This window comes from Pecten maximus, chromosome 5 (genome assembly GCF_902652985.1).
Source record: "Pecten maximus chromosome 5, xPecMax1.1, whole genome shotgun sequence".
Lineage (NCBI taxonomy): Eukaryota > Metazoa > Mollusca > Bivalvia > Pectinida > Pectinidae > Pecten > Pecten maximus.
Genome location: NC_047019.1, coordinates 29,399,969 through 29,417,526, shown reverse-complemented (window position 1 = coordinate 29,417,526; position 17,558 = coordinate 29,399,969).

Here is a 17,558-nt window from a genome sequence, read left to right as displayed (position 1 = left end):
TCTGTTATATATAGGGAAATACGTGGGCTACATGAATTTATATCATGGTAGAAACTTTCGTGGATGTTCCGTCTAAAACATGTTTGACGTTTCGATGACTACACTGTCACCTTCATCAGACTAATGACCAATGTGAAGCGTACTAGCACTGTCTTATGTAGTGTCCGAGATGGTAAAAGATTTGATCTACTCTGAAGGATGTTTCTTCTTTATCATGATGCCATTGATAAGTTCGAACATAGTGTGACGATATGGTAAAAATAAGATAGAATCAGACAAGTGTGCGGGATTGTCATTAGTCTGATGAAGGTGACAGTGTAGTCATCAAAACGTCACGCTCTTAAATATCACATTGGTTGTGTCGTATAACTTCTACCATATTTACTTTACTAACCCGCAGAAAATGATCCTGAATAAATATTATATCAGATAAATATAACAAGTGTTATATCAGATATACAAAACAAGTATTATATTAGATATACATAACAAGTGTCATATCAGATATACATAGCAATTAATGAATTATATATCCGTTTATATACAATGGGAATTAAATGTTTTACATAATAGTAAGAGTTATTAGTTGCATATTACTATAAAGCATAAAATGTGTTGTTTTGTCATTTTTACTAAGGAATTTCCACATACAAACGATCTGCTACTTTAATTATTACAACACGTGATATTCCGTTTGTTATAGGAATGTATTCCCTGGTTCATTGTAGTGTGGCGTGATGTAAATGATGCGGCGCGAGGTAAACAACCAATTGTTTGTTTTGTACACCGATACATATGTAACTCACAATCTCACAACAAACAGAGGTCGTGTCGGGCTCTACAAACCTACCATAAATATTGACATTATTTGGAAATGCATTTAAAGAATTTCTGCAGATACGCTTACTATACAAATTGTGTTTTGAACCGTTTTTTGTTTTTTTCTGTTGGTATTTTCTTGTCGTTAGGATTGTACTGTGCAGACGCGTGTTGAAGTGAGTTCCTAAAGACAGATTTACATACGAAATATTCAGCACAAAGCAATACCTTTGTATGATATGATACAGAAGTCATGTTCTATATGAAATATAATTTTCAATACACAATTTCGGTTAGAATGTTGTCGATGAAGCGAAAGACGCTTTTCCTTCAAAACACCTGGTCCCATGCTCCTAGTACAGTTTTAATGCTCTACGTACAAATCTATGGAGATTTTTTTTGTGTTTTTTCCGCGTTTTATCAGGACTTAGTAACGCTTACGGATTCGTTATTTGACGGTAGTGTCTGGGTTTTGAAAGTTTTGAAATTATATATAAATTGATATTTAAATAGCCGGGGAGGGGGGCTTCTTTCCACTATTGTGAGGATGGAATGAAATGCATGGGGTGTCTTGGATTTTATCAAAACAGCTTGATAAAACGGGTCAGATTGTATGTCGTCTTGTTTAGGTTATGATAAAGAAATCTCATAAATTTAATATCATATGTTTGTTGATATGGTAAAATGAGGCGCACGATTCCCTATTAGAAAATATGTAGCTATATTTTTGATGTTTTTTTTCTCTTCTATTTTGATATAGTTTGTAATTTTCTTTAATCCTAACTTGTGCAAAATATCCTTTTAATGGAAGTATGAAAACTGTCACCTCGATAGATTAACATCCAGAAATACGTAAAGAAAAAATATATTTTACACTAAAAATTAAAAGCGATGCTATGATAAATCCGACTGGGACTGCCCAAACAACTGGAAAATATAAGTTATGGTAGTATCCAAACAAGTGGAAAGCAATAAGTCCTGGCATTATCCAAACAAGGGGAGAACAATAATTCGGACGGGGACTTCCAAACAAGAGGAAAACAATAAGTCAGGAAACTGTCTAAACAAGAGAGAAAAAAACAATGTCAGACTGGATATAGTCCAGACAAATGGAAACAATTAGCCAATGCACTGTCCAAACAGTTGGAGCCAGGTGGGGCAGGAGAGTTCTAAAAAACTGGAAGACTTCCAAACAGTAAATAAGGGGACTGTCCAAATAAATGACGAACAGTCAGTCAGGGGACTGTTAAAACAACTTAGTAACAGTAAGCGGGTGGTTTTCCAAACAACTTAGTAACAGTAAGCGGAGACTTTCCAAACAACTTAGTAACAGTAAGCGGGAGATCGTCCAAACAACTTAGTAACAGTAAGCGGGAGACTTTCCAAACAACTCAGTAACAGTAAGTGGAGACTTTCCAAACAACTTAGTAACAGTAAGCGGAGACTTTCCAAACAACTTAGTAACAGTAAGCGGGAGACTTTCCAAACAACTCAGTAACAGTAAGCGGAGACTTTCCAAACAGCTTAGTAACAGTAAGCGGAGACTTTCCAAACAACTTAGTAACAGTAAGCGGGAGATTGTCCAAACAACTTAGTAACAGTAAGCGGGAGATTGTCCAAACAACTTAGTAACAGTAAGCGGGAGACTTTCCAAACAACTTAGTAACAGTAAGCGGAGACTTTCCAAACAACTTAGTAACAGTAAGCGGGAGACTTTCCAAACAACTAAGTAACAGTAAGCGGGAGATGTTCCAAACAACTTAGTAACAGTAAGCGGGAGACTTTCCAAACAACTTAGTAACAGTAAGCGGAGACTTTCCAAACAACTTAGTAACAGTAAGCGGGAGCCTTTCCAAACAACTTAGTAACAGTAAGCGGGAGCCTTTCCAAACAACTTAGTAACAGTAAGCGGGAGATGTTCCAAACAACTTAGTAACAGTAAGCGGAGACTTTCCAAACAACTTAGTAACAGTAAGCGGGAGCCTTTCCAAACAACTTAGTAACAGTAAGCGGGAGATGTTCCAAACAACTTAGTAACAGTAAGCGGGAGATTTTCCAAACAACTTAGTAACAGTAAGCGAAGACTTTCCAAACAACTTAGTAACAGTAAGCGGGAGACTTTCCAAACAACTTAGTAACAGTAAGCGGATACTTTCCAAACAACTTAGTAACAGTAAGCGGGAGCCTTTCCAAACAACTTAGTAACAGTAAGCGGAGACTTTCCAAACAACTTAGTAACATTAAGCGGGAGACTTTCCAAACAACTCAGTAACAGTAAGCGGAGACTTTCCAAACAGCTTAGTAACAGTAATCGGGAGACTTTCCAAACAACTTAGTAACAGTAAGCGGAGACTTTCCAAACAACTTAGTAACAGTAAGCGGGAGACTTTCCAAACAACTTAGTAACAGTAAGCGGAGACTTTCCAAACAACTTAGTAACAGTAAGCGGGAGACTTTCCAAAAAACTTAGTAACAGTAAGCGGGAGATTGTCCAAACAACTTAGTAACAGTAAGCGGGAGACTTTCCAAACAACTCAGTAACAGTAAGCGGAGACTTTCCAAACAACTTAGTAACAGTAAGCGGAGACTTTCCAAACAACTTAGTAACAGTAAGCGGGAGATCGTCCAAACAACTTAGTAACAGTAAGCGGGAGACTTTCCAAACAACTCAGTAACAGTAAGTGGAGACTTTCCAAACAACTTAGTAACAGTAAGCGGAGACTTTCCAAACAACTTAGTAACAGTAAGCGGGAGACTTTCCAAACAACTCAGAAACAGTAAGCGGAGACTTTCCAAACAGCTTAGTAACAGTAAGCGGAGACTTTCCAAACAACTTAGTAACAGTAAGCGGGAGATTGTCCAAACAACTTAGTAACAGTAAGCGGGAGATTGTCCAAACAACTTAGTAACAGTAAGCGGGAGACTTTCCAAACAACTTAGTAACAGTAAGCGGAGACTTTCCAAACAACTTAGTAACAGTAAGCGGGAGACTTTCCAAACAACTAAGTAACAGTAACCGGGAGATGTTCCAAACAACTTAGTAACAGTAAGCGGGAGACTTTCCAAACAACTTAGTAACAGTAAGCGGAGACTTTCCAAACAACTTAGTAACAGTAAGCGGGAGCCTTTCCAAACAACTTAGTAACAGTAAGCGGGAGCCTTTCCAAACAACTTAGTAACAGTAAGCGGGAGATGTTCCAAACAACTTAGTAACAGTAAGCGGGAGACTTTCCAAACAACTTAGTAACAGTAAGCGGAGACTTTCCAAACAACTTAGTAACAGTAAGCGGGAGCCTTTCCAAACAACTTAGTAACAGTAAGCGGGAGATGTTCCAAACAACTTAGTAACAGTAAGCGGGAGATTTTCCAAACAACTTAGTAACAGTAAGCGAAGACTTTCCAAACAACTTAGTAACAGTAAGCGGGAGACTTTCCAAACAACTTAGTAACAGTAAGCGGATACTTTCCAAACAACTTAGTAACAGTAAGCGGGAGACTTTCCAAACAACTTAGTAACAGTAAGCGGGAGCCTTTCCAAACAACTTAGTAACAGTAAGCGGGAGATGTTCCAAACAACTTAGTAACAGTAAGCGGGAGATTTTCCAAACAACTTAGTAACAGTAAGCGAAGACTTTCCAAACAACTTAGTAACAGTAAGCGGGAGACTTTCCAAACAACTTAGTAACAGTAAGCGGATACTTTCCAAACAACTTAGTAACAGTAAGCGGGAGCCTTTCCAAACAACTTAGTAACAGTAAGCGGGAGACTTTCCAAACAACTCAGTAACAGTAAGCGGAGACTTTCCAAACAACTTAGTAACAGTAAGCGGAGACTTTCCAAACAACTTAGTAACAGTAAGCGGGAGATCGTCCAAACAACTTAGTAACAGTAAGCGGGAGACTTTCCAAACAACTCAGTAACAGTAAGTGGAGACTTTCCAAACAACTTAGTAACAGTAAGCGGAGACTTTCCAAACAACTTAGTAACAGTAAGCGGGAGACTTTCCAAACAACTCAGAAACAGTAAGCGGAGACTTTCCAAACAGCTTAGTAACAGTAAGCGGAGACTTTCCAAACAACTTAGTAACAGTAAGCGGGAGATTGTCCAAACAACTAAGTAACAGTAAGCGGGAGATTGTCCAAACAACTTAGTAACAGTAAGCGGGAGACTTTCCAAACAACTTAGTAACAGTAAGCGGAGACTTTCCAAACAACTTAGTAACAGTAAGCGGGAGACTTTCCAAACAACTAAGTAACAGTAAGCGGGAGATGTTCCAAACAACTTAGTAACAGTAAGCGGGAGACTTTCCAAACAACTTAGTAACAGTAAGCGGAGACTTTCCAAACAACTTAGTAACAGTAAGCGGGAGCCTTTCCAAACAACTTAGTAACAGTAAGCGGGAGCCTTTCCAAACAACTTAGTAACAGTAAGCGGGAGATGTTCCAAACAACTTAGTAACAGTAAGCGGGAGACTTTCCAAACAACTTAGTAACAGTAAGCGGAGACTTTCCAAACAACTTAGTAACAGTAAGCGGGAGCCTTTCCAAACAACTTAGTAACAGTAAGCGGGAGATGTTCCAAACAACTTAGTAACAGTAAGCGGGAGATTTTCCAAACAACTTAGTAACAGTAAGCGAAGACTTTCCAAACAACTTAGTAACAGTAAGCGGGAGACTTTCCAAACAACTTAGTAACAGTAAGCGGATACTTTCCAAACAACTTAGTAACAGTAAGCGGGAGACTTTCCAAACAACTTAGTAACAGTAAGCGAGAGACTTTCCAAACAACTTAGTAACAGTAAGCGGAGACTTTCCAAACAACTTAGTAACAGTAAGCGGGAGCCTTTCCAAACAACTTAGTAACAGTCAGCGGGAGACTTTCCAAACAACTTAGTAACAGTAAGCGGAGACTTTCCAAACAACTTAGTAACAGTAAGCGGGAGACTTTCCAAACAACTTAGTAACAGTAAGCGGGAGATGTTCCAAACAACTTAGTAACAGTAAGCGGGAGATGTTCCAAACAACTTAGTAACAGTAATCGGGAGACTTTCCAAACAACTTAGTAACAGTAAGCGGAGACTTTCCAAACAACTTAGTAACAGTAAGCGGAGACTTTCCAAACAACTTAGTAACAGTAAGCGGGAGCCTTTCCAAACAACTAAGTAACAGTAAGCGGGAGATGTTCCAAACAACTTAGTAACAGTAAGCGGGAGACTTTCCAAACAACTTAGTAACAGTAAGCGGAGACTTTCCAAACAACTTAGTAACAGTAAGCGGGAGCCTTTCCAAACAACTTAGTAACAGTAAGCGGGAGCCTTTCCAAACAACTTAGTAACAGTAAGCGGGAGATGTTCCAAACAACTTAGTAACAGTAAGCGGGAGACTTTCCAAACAACTTAGTAACAGTAAGCGGAGACTTTCCAAACAACTTAGTAACAGTAAGCGGGAGCCTTTCCAAACAACTTAGTAACAGTAAGCGGGAGATGTTCCAAACAACTTAGTAACAGTAAGCGGGAGATTTTCCAAACAACTTAGTAACAGTAAGCGAAGACTTTCCAAACAACTTAGTAACAGTAAGCGGGAGACTTTCCAAACAACTTAGTAACAGTAAGCGGATACTTTCCAAACAACTTAGTAACAGTAAGCGGGAGACTTTCCAAACAACTTAGTAACAGTAAGCGAGAGACTTTCCAAACAACTTAGTAACAGTAAGCGGAGACTTTCCAAACAACTTAGTAACAGTAAGCGGGAGCCTTTCCAAACAACTTAGTAACAGTCAGCGGGAGACTTTCCAAACAACTTAGTAACAGTAAGCGGAGACTTTCCAAACAACTTAGTAACAGTAAGCGGGAGATGTTCCAAACAACTTAGTAACAGTAAGCGGGAGATGTTCCAAACAACTTAGTAACAGTAATCGGGAGACTTTCCAAACAACTTAGTAACAGTAAGCGGAGACTTTCCAAACAACTTAGTAACAGTAAGCGGGAGACTTTCCAAACAACTTAGTAACAGTAAGCGGAGACTTTCCAAACAACTTAGTAACAGTAAGCGGAGATTTTCCAAACAACCAAGAAACAGTAAGACAGGGATTTCAAAACAAAAGAAAGGCATGAAGGCAGCTGGCTCTTGAAGGTTGTATCACAGTATATTAATAGGACGGGAATCTGAGGTCTTACAATAGTAAACTGATTATCTTTGTTACGACATGTGTCGATCATTGAAATCTTCCCCAATTAACGATGTGGTGTATCTCAATTAACCTTGACTGTAGTACAGTTTACGTACACATTGACTCCTCGAACGCTGTATATTGTCTGTTTTATTTGGAATAGGTAAACATAAGGGTTAAATTCATTATATTTCAACTTTTGAAGACGGTTTCTGCCTCTGATATAATTAGAAGTCGTCGCCCTTTTACTACAACCGAGGGAAAGGACTTTTCTTACGCAATATACAGTTCTAATGACACTATTTATCAACATGAGTTATCAGGCCTTCGCGAGGCAAACCAACAGATGTAGGAAATTAGAATGACGGAATGAAACATTCAAAGCATGTTCTATAACCAGGTTAAAAACAACAGAATGTTGACAAGTGATGTGTTTATATTTATATGCATATTTCGGTTTGGGGAAACAAAGAAAGTGAACATGAAAAATTGGATAAAGATGTCAGTTTTTCATATATTTTCTGTGAGCAAATGAAGTCCTCACGGTCATACAAGCGTGTGATGTAAATGTTTCTCGCTAGACGGAGGGGTCTGGTATTTCTATTGCGGTTGGAGGTAAAGGAGGGGTGAAGCGATATTGGGAGAATATATAGGGAACAGGGAGGCGATATATACGGCTAATTACAGGCAAAGTCTGAAGCCAGCAAACGAAGCCTGTGATTTGCTTGGTGTCAGAACTGACGGATGGCTCTTTGCAACATTATTGCCTCTAACATACATTTCGCCAATAAGGCATATCTAGAAAAGTACATATGTCAAATTTTCTTTGTAAAGTTTCGACGTGTTTAGAACAATTGAAATAGTTTTGGCGTGTACAGGAATGGGCACTAACACTGGTTTCTTACATAATTCATTTTCTTGTTTTTGTTTTGCCGATGTAGCGGTACAATACATTTATATGATGGTAATTGAAGAAAGATACTATGATTCCTTATATGTTTTGATAAAGAAAGCTGTATTATATCTCTTAGAAATGTGTAAGTAGTCATTTGATGTCTTTAAACCTACCATTCATTGAAGTAACAAATACTTTACGTCACTATGGTGGCTGATTTCGGCCATGCCGCTCTGTCACATTGGCGTCCCCGCCAAGGGAAGAGCGACAATGTGCCATTCAAAGAAGGACAGTGCGCCAAGCGAATAGTGACAAGGCGCCTTGCGAAGAGCGACCGTGCGCCAAGCAAAGAGAGCAATTGTCGCTCTTCGCTTGGCCACTACATGTTACTTATGGCATTATGACGTCATTTTCGGATGACCATTGCTTAAGACAATGGCTTGATATCGTTGGTTTTGGATCATTATGTTTACAGACAGAAATATAACACCTGTCACGGAAATGAACCTATACGACTAACATCTCCCCTGGGTTGATGTACAGGTAGATAGGAAGGGTGAAATATCAAAACCGGGGGTTATCGGAGTGTCCTTCGATATGTCACCCCATCTACATGTATACCTCATAACCGGAATCACGTTTATTTTCTGTCTAACAATATGTACGATTATAGTGAATATTATACATAAAAGGACTTCGAAAATCAGGCCGGGCAGTGTTTTCTACCATCGATATCCAAATACGAATACTTGCTATTCTTAAAAAAACAAACAAACAAAACCCAGAGAATATCAACGTCCAAACGAAACCGTTATTTCAATTCAAAATCGTTAAATCGTGGACAAATACGAACAAACAAAAGATTTGCAGAGATTCTTGGAGTAGGAGAATAAGACCAGATGTCCCGGGGGAGTAGGCGTCTTCTACTTCATTGACGTCACTCGTCATTTAAATCTAGGTAAAATCTGAGTTAATTCACATTCTGACAATGAGAACTAAAGTGGTGACAACGGAATCTTTATCTATCATACGTGTATTTATTAGCTACATATATTACTTATTAGTTACAGTTGTTACTTATTTGTTACATATATTACTTATTAGTTACAGTTGTTATTATTAGTTACATATATTACTTATTAGTTACATATATTACTTATTAGTTACATATACTACTTATTAGTTACATATACTACTTATTAGTTACATCTATTACTTATTAGGTATATCTACTACTTATTAGTTCTCATTCAATGTACAACGAGATCCCCGAATGGAAATGATTTTTAAAATGTATAAATATTTGTCACCAAAGAACAGTTTTTTGACTGATCAAGGAAATCGTCTGTTACATATAATGTATTACTGTGTACATTAATTTTGCTGCATCCCCACTTTTGTCATTATAGATTAGGGTGTCTATTCTGTAAGAGGATGGTAATTTGTCATCCTTTAACCATCTAAAGTACATGATGTTGCCAAATGATCGTATGTAAATATTATCTCGCGCATTTATTTGAAAATAAGAAACCCGTCACATACCAATGTTTTTTTTTTATATTTTAGAATATTGACAATATCCGGTTCAGATTATAAACAAACATTAAGTTAGAAAAGGTTTGTTATTGTATCCGGGTGTGATGACTCGAAATAAAAGGAGAGGAAACATTTAAGCCGCTCAACTATTCCTAATATTTACGAGTAACCAATTCTTTGATCATATTTTCAATCGGGTCACTTCTTTTCCAAAATAATGGTTGTCTTATGTAAATTCCTGCATGGATTTCAAACAGACTCTATGCATATCTATTTCACTGTGCACGAGCGAGTTTGAAACTATTTCAAACATTTTACTGGAATATGAATGGAACCAATCTCCGGAGAAACCTGACCACTTTAACGGTTTTGCAGATTTTCAATTAGCTGGTGCGCTCTTGTACGTTATAACGTTACCAGTAATAAAGATGGTTGTTTGGTGGAACTGATGCTAACGATAACACTTTCCCTCCCATAAATCTTACTGACGAGCCCAAGAGCCGACAAGCCTAGGCGCCGCTTCAACCAAACTCTCAGACTTTGTCACTTCGTGATGTAAAATCTATTTATGAAACCAAAATTTCAAAGTTGTTTCAAAACGAACGGCTCCAAAAAAGATTGGTTAATTTACATAGGATATGACTATAGACAAAACAACGGAATTGTTTTGATTTTATGAAGAAACTCTGCCAATGACGGTTTCAAAAACTCTTATATGTGTCAATCATAATCCTAATGAACTGCATCTTCGGTAACACAATATATTGATTTATCACAAAATAGGATTGCACTTCAAACTACATGGTATTTTTCTAAATTAGACATCTTCTGTAAAACCCTTGCCATAGTTAGATTTCACAGAAAGCTTAGGACCAATGTTAGAAAAGAACTGTGAACTACGGCAAGCTCAAGACCAATGTTAGAAAAGAACTGTGAACTACGGCAAACTCAAGACCAATGTTAGAAAAGTGTGATTTCACCGTAAGCTTAGGGTCATTGTTAGATAATGATATATAATTATGATTTCTACATTAACCTTGAAATCAAGTAGTAGATACATATATATATGTAGGTTCCATGCATGAAAAAACAAAGATGCCTGCGAACATCGGGATAAGTGCCTATATGTTTCTGTTCAGCAAATATTTTAAGATCAATATTAATGATAATTTATAGCTTTTATCTTTTCAGAAAATTACTTGGATACCCTACACACTAACTATAAATGTAGTGTATAATCGGGAAATCACTTCTGAATAATTAATTTCCTATTGTTTGTATGCAGAATGTAGATTTCTGATTACTTGGGATTTTTTTCTTTTCATACCTCTATGAAAACAACAACGTTAACGGTGCGAAAACTGGACGTCGCAATACAACCATTGACGTTGCTTATTGATTTGTTCAAAAGAATCCCTTATTGAATTAGTAAAATTGTACATAAAACATGTTTTAAATTTGAAATACAGTTTCAGAAATAAAATATAAGCATTGATGTTGATATTTTTAGCTTCATATGGGTATGAAAAGAAAATGTTTGCAAACTTTTGTAAGAATCATAGTTTGAAAAAAAAAAAAATTCATACCCCGACGAAATTTAAAAAATATTGACATCAATGTTTAATATCATATCATTATTGTCACAGAAGCCGGCAGTGTTATACATGTTTGGTTTTGATTAACAGCTAAGTAACAGTACGAAATCGCTTGAAATTCCTATCAATCTAGGGCTAAATAAAAATAAAATATACATATACATATTTTGAGATTTTTGAAAATCTAAAAACGAAAACAAGACAAGGTGTCCTTTATTTCATCGACGACTTCCGCCATGTAAATTCAGGTCAAGGTTAGGCCATGTCATCTTAAACAACAGAGAATACTGACATTATAACCGTGACTCAAAAGTCGACAAAACGAGGTCAAAGTACGAACACATATATAAATTTGCAAGGAGACCGATGAAAATGTACAAAAATAGACCATACGTTTCAGTGAATTAAGCGTCTTCTGATTGCAGAGCTATTGTGGACGAAGATGGAAGAAACAGGTCTCACTGAGCATCGAATAGGTCTACTTCATATCGCACCAGATGATAGAATATTATATCGAGATCATGTTGTCGGCCATTAAACATTCTCGTGATCAAGGGAAAGACTGTGATACACTTATCTCGTCTTCGTTTGATCGATTTTGAGTTAGAATTTTGGCTTCGTTATTATGTTGTTATTCTTTATTGTTTCGAAATTAACACGGTTTTGCCGACAAAAAAGTTTATATAATGCTATATTTTACAATAGGTTCCATAGATATATAAAACTCATTTGCAACTAAAGTAAATTTAAGGCTGATTGTGTTAATTTATGTAGATGATAAGCTGATTGTTTCTTCATTGAAATATATACTCCTTATCTAATTTAATTGTTCTAGCTCTCTTACTCATTCAGCAAAAAGCAACTAATCATTTAACACATCTGATCTCTGTAAACTTGAAAGTATGTCAAGGCCATTAATTCGAACAAACTTCGGAGCCATTAATCCCAGCATGCCACTGGCTCAATGGCATGTCTCTGGGTCTTTGTATAAACACATTGGACTCGTGTGACCTTGAAAATGTATCAAGGTCATTCATTTGAACTTCTAACATGCTATTAGTCCGATATCGTGACTGTGTCTCTTGGTTATTGAGAAACTGTTTATTTGGTAATGTTGACGACGGACGGACGGGATTGACTTATGGGTTAACGTTGCATTCTTTTGTCCAATGACCTGTGAGGTCCAATGTGCAGGTGTTTTTTTTTTTTTGGGGGGGGGGGGGGGGGTATTTTGTTATGGATTTACTCTTATTTTCGTTCATTTCGTCGCTAAAAAGCGCATGCGCAGAGAGCTTCAATGATGAATTGTAGGGGGGAAAACCAAGAAGCATTAAACATTCTTCTCCTATGGGCGACGAAGATATTTGCATGGAATGATCGTAAATTCACCCCACAAGTACATCTGCGTCAATACGATGGCCGGACGGACGAAGGACGTTTCTGAATGTTGCATTATTATATCTAAATACCACAACGAGCGTTAACGTTTAGAAATTCTCTCTACCGATCTCTGAGAACGAAGAATACATTAAATAGTTTGTGTGAAGCACACCCCGCCCTGAAACCAGTGATTGTTAATACTTATGTATGTTGACACGGGCGATAGATTCTTCTTCACCTTCTCTGACACAACACATGTTCTACACTCAAATAATTGGGGACCAGTTTCAATTCGACTGCTAAGTTTGATCTTTTGCTCTCAGCTCCTGCTGTAAACGATGTGTGTGATCTAGATGTGGAGAACAGACAGTGAAGTTACATGGTTAGGTAGGGACGGTTCTATAACGGCATCACCACAACCTTATATTCTGTCTAATTTTGTTGAATAAAAGATGTTTTCATCACTCCTACTTTTCAATCAATTAAAATTTGATGTTCAGATTAACTCCGTATGACTTCGTGTGGTAGATGTTCATACGGAATTAAAACGAGCATAAAATTTGTATTAAATTTGAAATAATGTTTCTATAGAAAGATGCTACTCCTTGTCCGATATTAATGAGTTGTACCAAATTTTTCTCAGCGGTCGGGTGTATCATGAAGAAAAATATTATACCCCTATACAAATCAGTGTATATTTTCACTAACCTAATAGTGATTTTGAAGTGCGAGTTCAAAATCAATAAATATATTAAGCTTAATTCTCACAATAAAAAGGGTTGTTCAAAATGCAAACAAGTGAATATAGGCATTTTTACAATGTTTTTGAAGTTTATTTTACACCATCAAGACGAGTGTGGATGGGAAAACAGTCCCCATCACTGTTCGAGTGTGGAATATGGATCCCCGTCCAAATGGACTGTTAAATTACTAGCTGAAATTGACAATCTGTCAATCTCCAGCAAACACGTGTTCCATGCCGACAGATTTACCTAGCACTCAGTAAAACAGAGGTCTATCGTTAGTGTCGAGGCTGACATGTCTCCTTGTCCCGTAAAACCCGGTCAATTATTGGTTATAAACAACGGCGACAAAAATACGAATACGTCCATGTTTGTGGGAAAGCGAAGACACGAATTTCCGAGCGTATTTTAATTAGATGTCTTGATTAACAACAGAATCATTTCACATGATTCATTCTATATTCGGGAATCTATGACTGCTTTTGCAAGAGCATTATTTTTTATCATACTTCGAAATATATAGTATACCTACTATCACTTTTTTTGCAAGCAAAATAAAGCAATTACTACCAATATTACTACCAATATCATAAGACATTACAAGATGAAATTTGCGAATCGCTGTTTTCCTGATCAGGGCGTCGACACTACTTGAGGTACCCCCCGCCAAGATCCCCCTACATATCCATCACAGCGGCCGACAGTTGGTGTTGTGAGGAATGGACGCTGCACCACTGATTGAAACAGACGGGCAAATTAATTTGCTTCCGTTCCGATAATTGGTTGGATCCTTTCGCCAAGAATGTAAGAAATTGGTCATTTCATTCTGTCACTATAGGAACCTCGCACATATTTATCACATGGCAGATTTTGAACGGTCGTTAACGACTACTCTAGACAAAGAGGTGACCGATCCCGGAGGTGGAAGCTAACTGACTGAGGTACAGAGGAGTCCAGGCATATGTATTGGTGTTCAATAAACATCTGTTTTGGTGAACTATTTTGTTAGGGAACACCCGATGAATTGTTTCGGTTGACTATGCAAGTGTTTGGCTACAAATTTAAGTACGATACTGTTACATACCTTAATATAAGAATACCTGTCCTCCATGTAGTGTAATAGTCTTAACACCATACCTGTTCTCCATGTATTGTAATAAAGAGCCTTAACACCATACCTGTTCTCCATATATTGTAATAAAGAGCCTTAACACTTTACCTGTTCTCCATATATTGTAATAAAGAGACTTAACACTATACCTGTCCTCCATGTATTGTAATAGTCTTAACACTATACCTGTCCTCCATGTATTGTAATAGTCTTAACACTATACCTGTCCTTCATGTATTGTAATAGTCTTAACACTATACCTGTCCTCCATGTATTGTAATAAAGAGCCTTAACACCATACCTGTTCTCCATGTATTGTAATAGTCTTAACACTATACCTGTCCTCCATGTATTGTAATAGTCTTAACACTATACCTGTCCTCCATGTATTGTAATAGTCTTAACACTATACCTGTCCTCCATGTATTGTAATAGTCTTAACACTATACCTGTTCTCCATGTATTGTAATAAAGAGCCTTAACACTATACCTGTCCTCCATGTAGTGTAATAAAGAGCCTTAACACTATACCTGTCCTCCATGTAGTGTAATAAAGAGCCTTAACACCATACCTGTTCTCCATGTATTGTAATAAAGAGCCTTAACACTATACCTGTCCTCCATGTAGTGTAATAAAGAGCCTTAACACTATACCTGTCCTCCATGTAGTGTAATAGTCTTAACACCATACCTGTTCTCCATGTATTGTAATAAAGAGCCTTAACACTATACCTGTCCTCCATGTAGTGTAATAAAGAGCCTTAACACTATACCTGTCCTCCATGTAGTGTAATAAAGAGCCTTAACACTATACCTGTCCTCCATGTAGTGTAATAGTCTTAACACTATACCTGTTCTCCATGTATTGTAATAAAGAGCCTTAACACTATACCTGTCCTCCATGTAGTGTAATAGTCTTAACACCATACCTGTTCTCCATGTATTGTAATAAAGAGCCTTAACACCATACCTGTTCTCCATATATTGTAATAAAGAGCCTTAACACTTTACCTGTTCTCCATGTATTGTAATAAAGAGCCTTAACACTATACCTGTCCTCCATGTATTGTAATAGTCTTAACACTTTACCTGTCCTCCATGTATTGTAATAGCCTTAACACTTTACCTGTCCTCCAGGTATTGTAATAGTCTTAACACTTTACCTGTCCTCCAGGTATTGTAATAGTCTTAACACTATACCTGTCCTCTATGTATTGTAATAGTCTTAACACTAAACCTGTCCTCTATGTATTGTAATAGTCTTAACACTATACCTGTCCTCCATGTATTGTAATAGTCTTAACACTTTACCTGTCCTCTATGTATTGTAATAGCCTTAATGCTTTACCTGTCCTCCATGTATTGTAATAGTCTTAACACTATACCTGTCCTCCAGGTATTGTAATAGTCTTAACACTATACCTGTCCTCCATGTATTGTAATAGTCTTAACACTATACCTGTTCTCCATGTATTGTAATAAAGAGCCTTAACACTATACCTGTCCTCCATGTATTGTAATAAAGAGCCTTAACACTTTACCTGTCCTCCATGTATTTTAATTGTCTTAACACCATACCTGTCCTCCATGTATTGTAATAGTCTTAACACTATACCTGTCCTCCATGTATTGTAATAGTCTTAACACTAAACCTGTCCTCCATGTATTGTAATAGCCTTAACACTATACCTGTCCTCCATGTATTGCTATTGTCTTAACACTATACCTGTCCTCCAGGTATTGTAATAGTCTTAACACTATACCTGTCCTCCATGTATTGTAATAAAGTGTCTTAACACTTTACCTGTCCTCCATGTATTGTAATAAAGTGTCTTAACACTTTACCTGTCCTCCATGTATTGTAATAGTCTTAACACTATACCTGTCCTTCATGTATTGTAATAAAGAGCCTTAACACTATACCTGTCCTCAATGTATTGTAATAGTCTTAACACTTTACCTGTCCTCCATGTATTGTAATAAAGAGTCTTAACACTATACCTGTCCTCCATGTAGTGTAATAGCCTTAACACTATACCTGACCTCAATGTATTGTAATAGCCTTAACACTATACCTGTTCTCCATGTATTGTAATAGCCTTAACACTATACCTGTCCTCCATGTATTGTAATAAAGTGTCTTAACACTATACCTGTCCTCCATGTATTGTAATAGCCTTAACACCTTACCTGTCCTCCATGTATTGTAATAGTCTTAACACTTTACCTGTCCTTCATGTATTGTAATAGCCATAACACTATACCTGTCCTCCATGTAGTGTAATAGCCTTAACACTATACCTGTCCTCCATGTATTGTAATAGCCTTAACACTTTACCTGTCCTCCATGTATTGTAATAGTCTTAACACTATACCTGTCCTTCATGTATTGTAATAAAGAGTCTTAACACTATACCTGACCTCAATGTATTGTAATAGCCTTAACACTATACCTGTCCTCCATGTAGTGTAATAGTCTTAACACTATACCTGTCCTCCATGTATTGTAATAGTCTTAACACTATACCTGTCCTCCATGTATTGTAATAGTCTTAACACTATACCTGTCCTAATGTATTGTAATAAAGTGTCTTAACACATACCTGTCCTCCATGTATTGTAATAGTCTTAACACTATACCTGTCCTCCATGTATTGTAATAAAGTGTCTTAACACTATACCTATCCTCCATGTATTGTAATAAAGTGTCTTAACACTATACCTGTCCTCCATGTATTGTAATAGCCTTAACACTATACCTGTCCTCCATGTATTGTAATAGCCTTAACACTTTACCTGTCCTCCATGTATTGTAATAGTCTTAACACTATACCTGTCCTCCATGTATTGTAATAGTCTTAACACTATACCTGTCCTCCATGTATTGTAATAGTCTTAACACTATACCTGTCCTCCATGTATTGTAATAAAGTGTCTTAACACTTTACCTGTCCTCCATGTATTGTAATAGTCTTAACACTATACCTGTCCTCCATGTATTGTAATAGTCTTAACACTATACCTGTCCTCCATGTATTTTAATTGTCTTAACACCATACCTGTCCTTCATGTATTGTAATAGTCTTAACACTATACCTGTCCTCCATGTATTGTAATAGTCTTAACACTATACCTGTCCTCCATGTATTGTAATAGTCTTAACACTATACCTGTCCTAATGTATTGTAATAAAGTGTCTTAACACATACCTGTCCTCCATGTATTGTAATAGTCTTAACACTATACCTGTCCTCCATGTATTGTAATAAAGTGTCTTAACACTATACCTGTCCTCCATGTATTGTAATAAA